Source organism: Peromyscus maniculatus, chromosome 16 (genome assembly GCF_049852395.1).
Source record: "Peromyscus maniculatus bairdii isolate BWxNUB_F1_BW_parent chromosome 16, HU_Pman_BW_mat_3.1, whole genome shotgun sequence".
Lineage (NCBI taxonomy): Eukaryota > Metazoa > Chordata > Mammalia > Rodentia > Cricetidae > Peromyscus > Peromyscus maniculatus.
The window spans coordinates 7,615,508-7,621,308 of record NC_134867.1 but is presented as its reverse complement, the minus strand read 5'-3'; the positions used below and the strand labels follow the sequence as shown (position 1 = coordinate 7,621,308).

The 5,801-nt window shown below is 41.0% G+C and overlaps 1 pseudogene; it reads left to right on the top strand.

The window, feature by feature from the left end:
* Positions 1-1,972: 1,972 nt before the first annotated feature.
* Positions 1,973-2,820, top strand: LOC102926631 (large ribosomal subunit protein eL8 pseudogene; annotated as a pseudogene).
* The last annotated feature ends 2,981 nt before the right edge of the window (positions 2,821-5,801 follow it).

Sequence of the window (5,801 nt, the reverse complement as noted above, 5' to 3'; positions counted from 1 at the left end):
AGCCTAAATCAGTATTTGAGGTGAAAAATGTCAAATTAATATAGAAAATCTGAAAACAAATGAGTCATGCTCCATCCTGAAAAACCAGATACATGAAAGCAAGGTAATCAAATATACAATCTAGAATAAAGATGAAAACAAAGATTTCTGAGTTCTAGAACCTCCAAACACTGATCAGTTGAACCCAAAATGAATGATTTGAAAGAGCTAGTAGAATAAACAAACCCTTAGCAAGACTGACTGAATTTTTTAAAAGGAAGACACTATGCAAATGTATGAAACAGGCCTCATGACCCAGGCTGGATACCTGGGGACACATGGCAGAAGGAGGAAACTGAGTCTCCACAAGTTGATCTCCACATATGTGCTGTGGCCCTCACACCCACACCCACACACCCACCCACAAAATAAAGAAATGTAAAAAACTCTGCTCTTTAAAAGTAACAAAAATTCTTTTTTTTTTATTTGCTTTTATTTTATTTTACAATACCATTCAGTTCTACATATCAGCCACGGGTTCCCCTATTCTCCCCCCTCCCACCCCCTCCCCTTACCCCCAGCCTACCCCCCATTCCCACCTCCTCCAGGGCAAATCCTCCCCCGAGGACTGCGATCAACCTGATAGACTCAGTCCAGGTAGGTCCAGTCTCTTCTTCCCAGACTGAGCCAAGTGTCCCTGCATAAGCTCCAGGTTTCAAACAGCCAACTCATGCAATGAGCACAGGACTTGGTCCCACTGCCTAGTTGTCTCCCAAACTGATCAAGCCAATCAACTGTCTCACCTATTCAGAGGGCCTGATCCAGCTGGGGGCCCCTCAGCCTTTGGTTCATAGTTCATGTGTTTCCATTCATTTGGCTATTTTTTTTCAATAATTTTGTAAAACCGAAATTTATTATAAGCCACAGTCGTCCTAGGGACCTCCATGCTACATATATAGCCTCTATGGTTCTATGGGTTGTGGTCTTATTATTCTTTATTTTATATCTAGAATCCACTTATGAGTGAGTACATACCATGACTGTCTTTCTGGGTTTGGGTTACCTCACTCAGGATGATTTTTTCTAGTTCCATCCATTTGCCTGCAAATTTCATGCTTTTTTTTTTTTTAAATATAAACTCATTTAATAGCTAGAAGAATAAACTTTATCTAATTCATTCTTATGAGATATAGCTACTATGCCAAAATTGGACAAATAATATAAAATATAAATTTTAGATACTATTCTCTTCATTATAGACACAAAACACAAAGATAAAAGTCATAAAAATTACATCACAATAGGATAGGATTTATCCAAAGAAGGCAAAAGTTTTCAACTACAGAAAATTTATTGATGTTATGCACCTCTTGAACAAGATTTTTTAGGACTCAATTTTAACTTCTGTGTGTCCTGCAGATACAATGATTGACATTTGCTCATGCCTATCTTTTCAAGTTGTTTTTGTGGTGGAGAGTCTTACACAGCAGAGACAGTGTCTCCAAAGGCAAGTTCACGTGTGGTACAATGAAGAGAGTGTCTCCTGGAATAGCAGCACACTTGCTCCTTCCCCAGGATAAGATGTGCGTTCTCTAATCTCAGGATTCCTTTCTTGTAATGGAACTGCAGGCATCCACTTGGGCCAGTTTGCATGTTCTCCTTGGGATTTGCAGACAAGAGAGACTGTGCAAATGTGTTACTTCTCATGCTGCTTTGTTGGGCAAGGGAAAATAATTTCTTGATGTGACCTCAGAGTCTAACATCTTCTGCCAGCATCCCTGGAATGGTGGGAGGCTGACTAGACATGCTGCAGGTAGGATGAAATGTCACACCCTTCATAGTTCCCAACTTCGATCAATAATTGCAAAAATAACATTTGGCTTTCTAAAACTTATTAATGATAAAATGTTTTAGTGAATACTAATCAAAGAAAGGAGCTAGTTTGATCTGCTGAATAATGTACATGTTAAAAATCTGGCTCCAGCCGAGCAAGATGCCCAAGGGGAAGAAGGTGGCCCTGGCCCCCACCGTCATGAAGAAGCAGGAGGCCAAAAAGGTGGTGAACCCTTTGTTTGAGAAAAGGCCTAAGAACTTCGGCATTGGGCAGGACATCCAGCCCAAAAGAGATCTCACACGCTTCGTCAAATGGCCCCGCTACATTAGGCTGCAGCGGCAAAGAGCCATCCTCTATAAGCGGCTCAAGGTACCTCCTGCCATTAACCAGTTCACACAGGCCCTGGGCCGGCAAACAGCTACCCAGCTGCTTAAGCTTGCTCACAAGTACAGGCCAGAGACCAGAGACAAAGCAGGAGAAGAAGCAAAGGCTGTTGGCCCGAGCTGAGAAGAAAGCTGCTGGCAAAGGGGACGTCCCGACTGAGACACCACCGGTCCTCCGAGCGGGGGTCAGTACAGTCACCTCCTTGGTGGAGAACAAGAAGGCTCAGCTGGTGGTGATTGCCCACGATGCAGACCCCATTGAGCTGGTGGTCTTTCTGCCTGCCCTGTGCCGAAAGATGGGGGTCCCCTACTGCATCATCAAGGGAAAGGCCAGGCTGGGGCGGCTGGTCCACAGGAAGACATGCACCACTGTTGCCTTCACACAGGTTAACTTGGAAGACAGGGGTGCTCTGGCTAAGCTGGTGGAAGCTATTAGGACCGATTACAATGACAGATATGATGAGTTCCGCCGCCACTGGGGAGGCAACGTCCTGGGTCCTAAATCTGTGGCTCGGATTGCCAAGCTGGAAAAGGCAAAGGCCAAAGAACTCGCCACTAAATTGGGTTAAATGTACACTGCTAAGTTTTCTGTACATAAATATAATTACAAACTTAAAAAAAAAATCTGTAGCCAACATTCATACTGATTAGATTTTAGAAGTATTTCTATTAGGTTAGGATCTAGGTAGAAATTCTGCTGTCATTACTTGTATCAAGCTTTTATTGGGATTCTCAGACAAGGACACAACACACACACACACACACACACACACACACACACACACACACACACACACAACTCCAAGCAATTAGAGTATAAGAATTGAACATAAAGATAATACTGTGATTAAGGAAATCTATAGGCAGATTAATAAAATAAATCAATGTTCTACAAGCCGTTCAGGCTTCTGAGCTGTCTTGGGAGAAAGAGAGATTAGAAAGCAGCTTCCCTTTGAAGTCTGCCTCCTTTGAACTATACTTCTGCACAAGGTCGTTCAAGCCTGCTAGGGCTGTCTCCTTCTCTTCTAAAACACATTCTCGTTTAGTAGGAAATCTTAGCCTAGGTCTTTTCTCTCTCAGAGGTGCACTTAGGTGGCTTGTGTAACATTTTAGAATTTGACCCTAAGTAAAAGATGGTTCTGTGAATTCACTGCTCAAGGGTATTGGCGTACTAATGGATCAGAGAGGAAGTCTGGGAAGAGAAGCAAAAAGCAACCATCTTTTACTGTACTACCTTTTCAAGAACAGTGGTTGAGATCCAACAAGATTCAGACTCAAATCCAATCCACACCAATGAGACAGATACAATGCACTTGACATTCAGTGCAAGCAGTGGTTTTTTCTCAAGAAAACAGATTTTTAATAAGGTAAAAATCCGAACAGCCTCCATAAGTGTGATGGGTTATAGGAAGGTTTAGCCTCTATTAAGAAATATGAACTATCACTGGCTTCACGGTTTGTGTGACAGTCGGCCATGTCTTCATTCTCTGAGGTGAGAAATTCATTTGTAGAACATTTCAGTGTGATGTTGCAATGGTGTGTAGATCTTTCACCTGGCTCCTGATAATATTTGGCTGTATTTTATGGGCTGTAAATAGAGAAAGATGTTCCTTCTGAACTGTTGACAGTAATATGCAGATGGGCCTCCTAAAAGTCTTTACTCTTGTGAAATGGCCAGGTAACATGCCTAATGCAGCCATCTGTGAGTTGCCTCATCCATCTTAGGGGCTGCCAACTTTCCTGGATGAGGATCCTTTCAACCTTTAAAAAATCTGTGAATCAGTCCTAGCACTGGATAGAGGCCCAGTAAAAGACCGGCCTTTAATTTCTCTTCATTATTAGTCCTTTGATGGAAGTAGGCAGAGAAGGGGCAGAGACCCTGGATAGTGAATGGTTATGTTCTGATTATGATCTTGTTTTTCCCATCCCCTTCTCTATTTTTTTAAATTTGGCTTTTCACTTGAGCTGCAGGGGAAAAAAGCCCAGAGTAGAACCACTTGTTTTTAGCAGATTCCTGATTATTTGTATGAGATGAAAGCTATTATGTTTTGTTCCTTTTATAGAATTCCAGATGCCTCATGATCAACTGAGACTTCAAAATTCAGAACATTTTATCAGAAGTAGTAAGATTACATTATTTTGGAAACTTTCCCATTTTAAAAATGAGCTGTGGCAGCTGGCATTACCCTTGGCATCATGGGCCTCCTCTTGTCTACCTACCTGGTTATTTCTCTTGGAACTTCACCATTAATGAGTTTCCTGAATATATGCTTTCCTCCAGTTTTTAAACATTTTTCTCTGGTCTTCCAATTTCTTGATTTAAAAATCCTTTAAATATACTCACAGATCCATTTCCCTGTGTTAGTTCCTTATGCCTTTCTTAATGTACTTTGACATCATTTCTGTTGTCTATGACGGATTAGCATGTGACTTCATCAGATGTCCTAACATCTAAACATGTAAATATCAATAATATGAACAGAGTGTTTTAGGTTTGTGGTTTATATCTGATTATTCACTTTCATCTATTGTTGAACTGTCATTATAGACTTTATTGTTTTCTCGTTATATATGCTTGGTTTTGCCTATGAAAGCTTTATTATATTTAATATTATAATTATTTTTACATTTAAATTTTTTTTTTTTACTTTTGAGAATTTCATAGGTATAGACCCTCATTTACTCCCTCCAGCTCTCATTAGAGCCTCCTCAACATGTCTCCCTTCCAATTTCTTGCCTTTTTAATTTTTACCTCTAATTTATTTGTTAATAATTCTTAAGTCCAGTTAGTGCTTCCAATATGTGCACAGGTGTGGGACTATCCGTGGCAGTGAGAAAACCTACCACCTGCCATATCTTCAGTAGAGAACTATTCCTCCCAGAAACTGTGAACTAGCAAGAGCTTTTGGTAAGTGGATGGGACCTGGAGATCACTGAACCCATCTATGCTGGACTTTGCTTGGCTTCATCTTGTATAGATCTTATAAAGTTGGCCACAGCTTCTATGAGTTCAGGAATATGATATACCTGTCATACCTAGAAGGCCACATTTCACAATGCTGCTTCCCATCCTTGGCTTTTACATCTTCTTACTTCCCTTTTCTGCAGTGTCCCCTGGATATTGGTTGAAGGGAAGGGATAGATTGACATAGATGTGCCTTTTAGGGCTGAACACTCAGTCTCTTATTTGACCAGTTTTGTCTCTCTCCATTGACCGTTGCCCTTTGATGAAAGAGGCTTCTAGAACCACGGTTGAGAGTAGCAGAGGTCTAAAGGTATAAACACTAAAATTTAGAAGAAAGTCTGACAGCATGTCCATTACAGCAAAGTAATAAGAGCAATTCTACCCCCAAGGTCCAACCTCTCTGATTACAGGATTTTGAACAGGATTACAGTACCAGGCGTGGAGTTTCCTCCTGTGGGTTGGTATCAAATCCAATCCAAAAGGGCTTGGTTATGGCTTAACATCTGTGTCACTGTTGTGCCAGTGGGCCTGTCTTGTCTGGCAGTTGATACTGCAGGGTCCAGCACTGGGTGAGACCAATGATGTGCCATTTACTTACAAATTTCATTATATCATTTTTATTTACAGATGAATAATATCC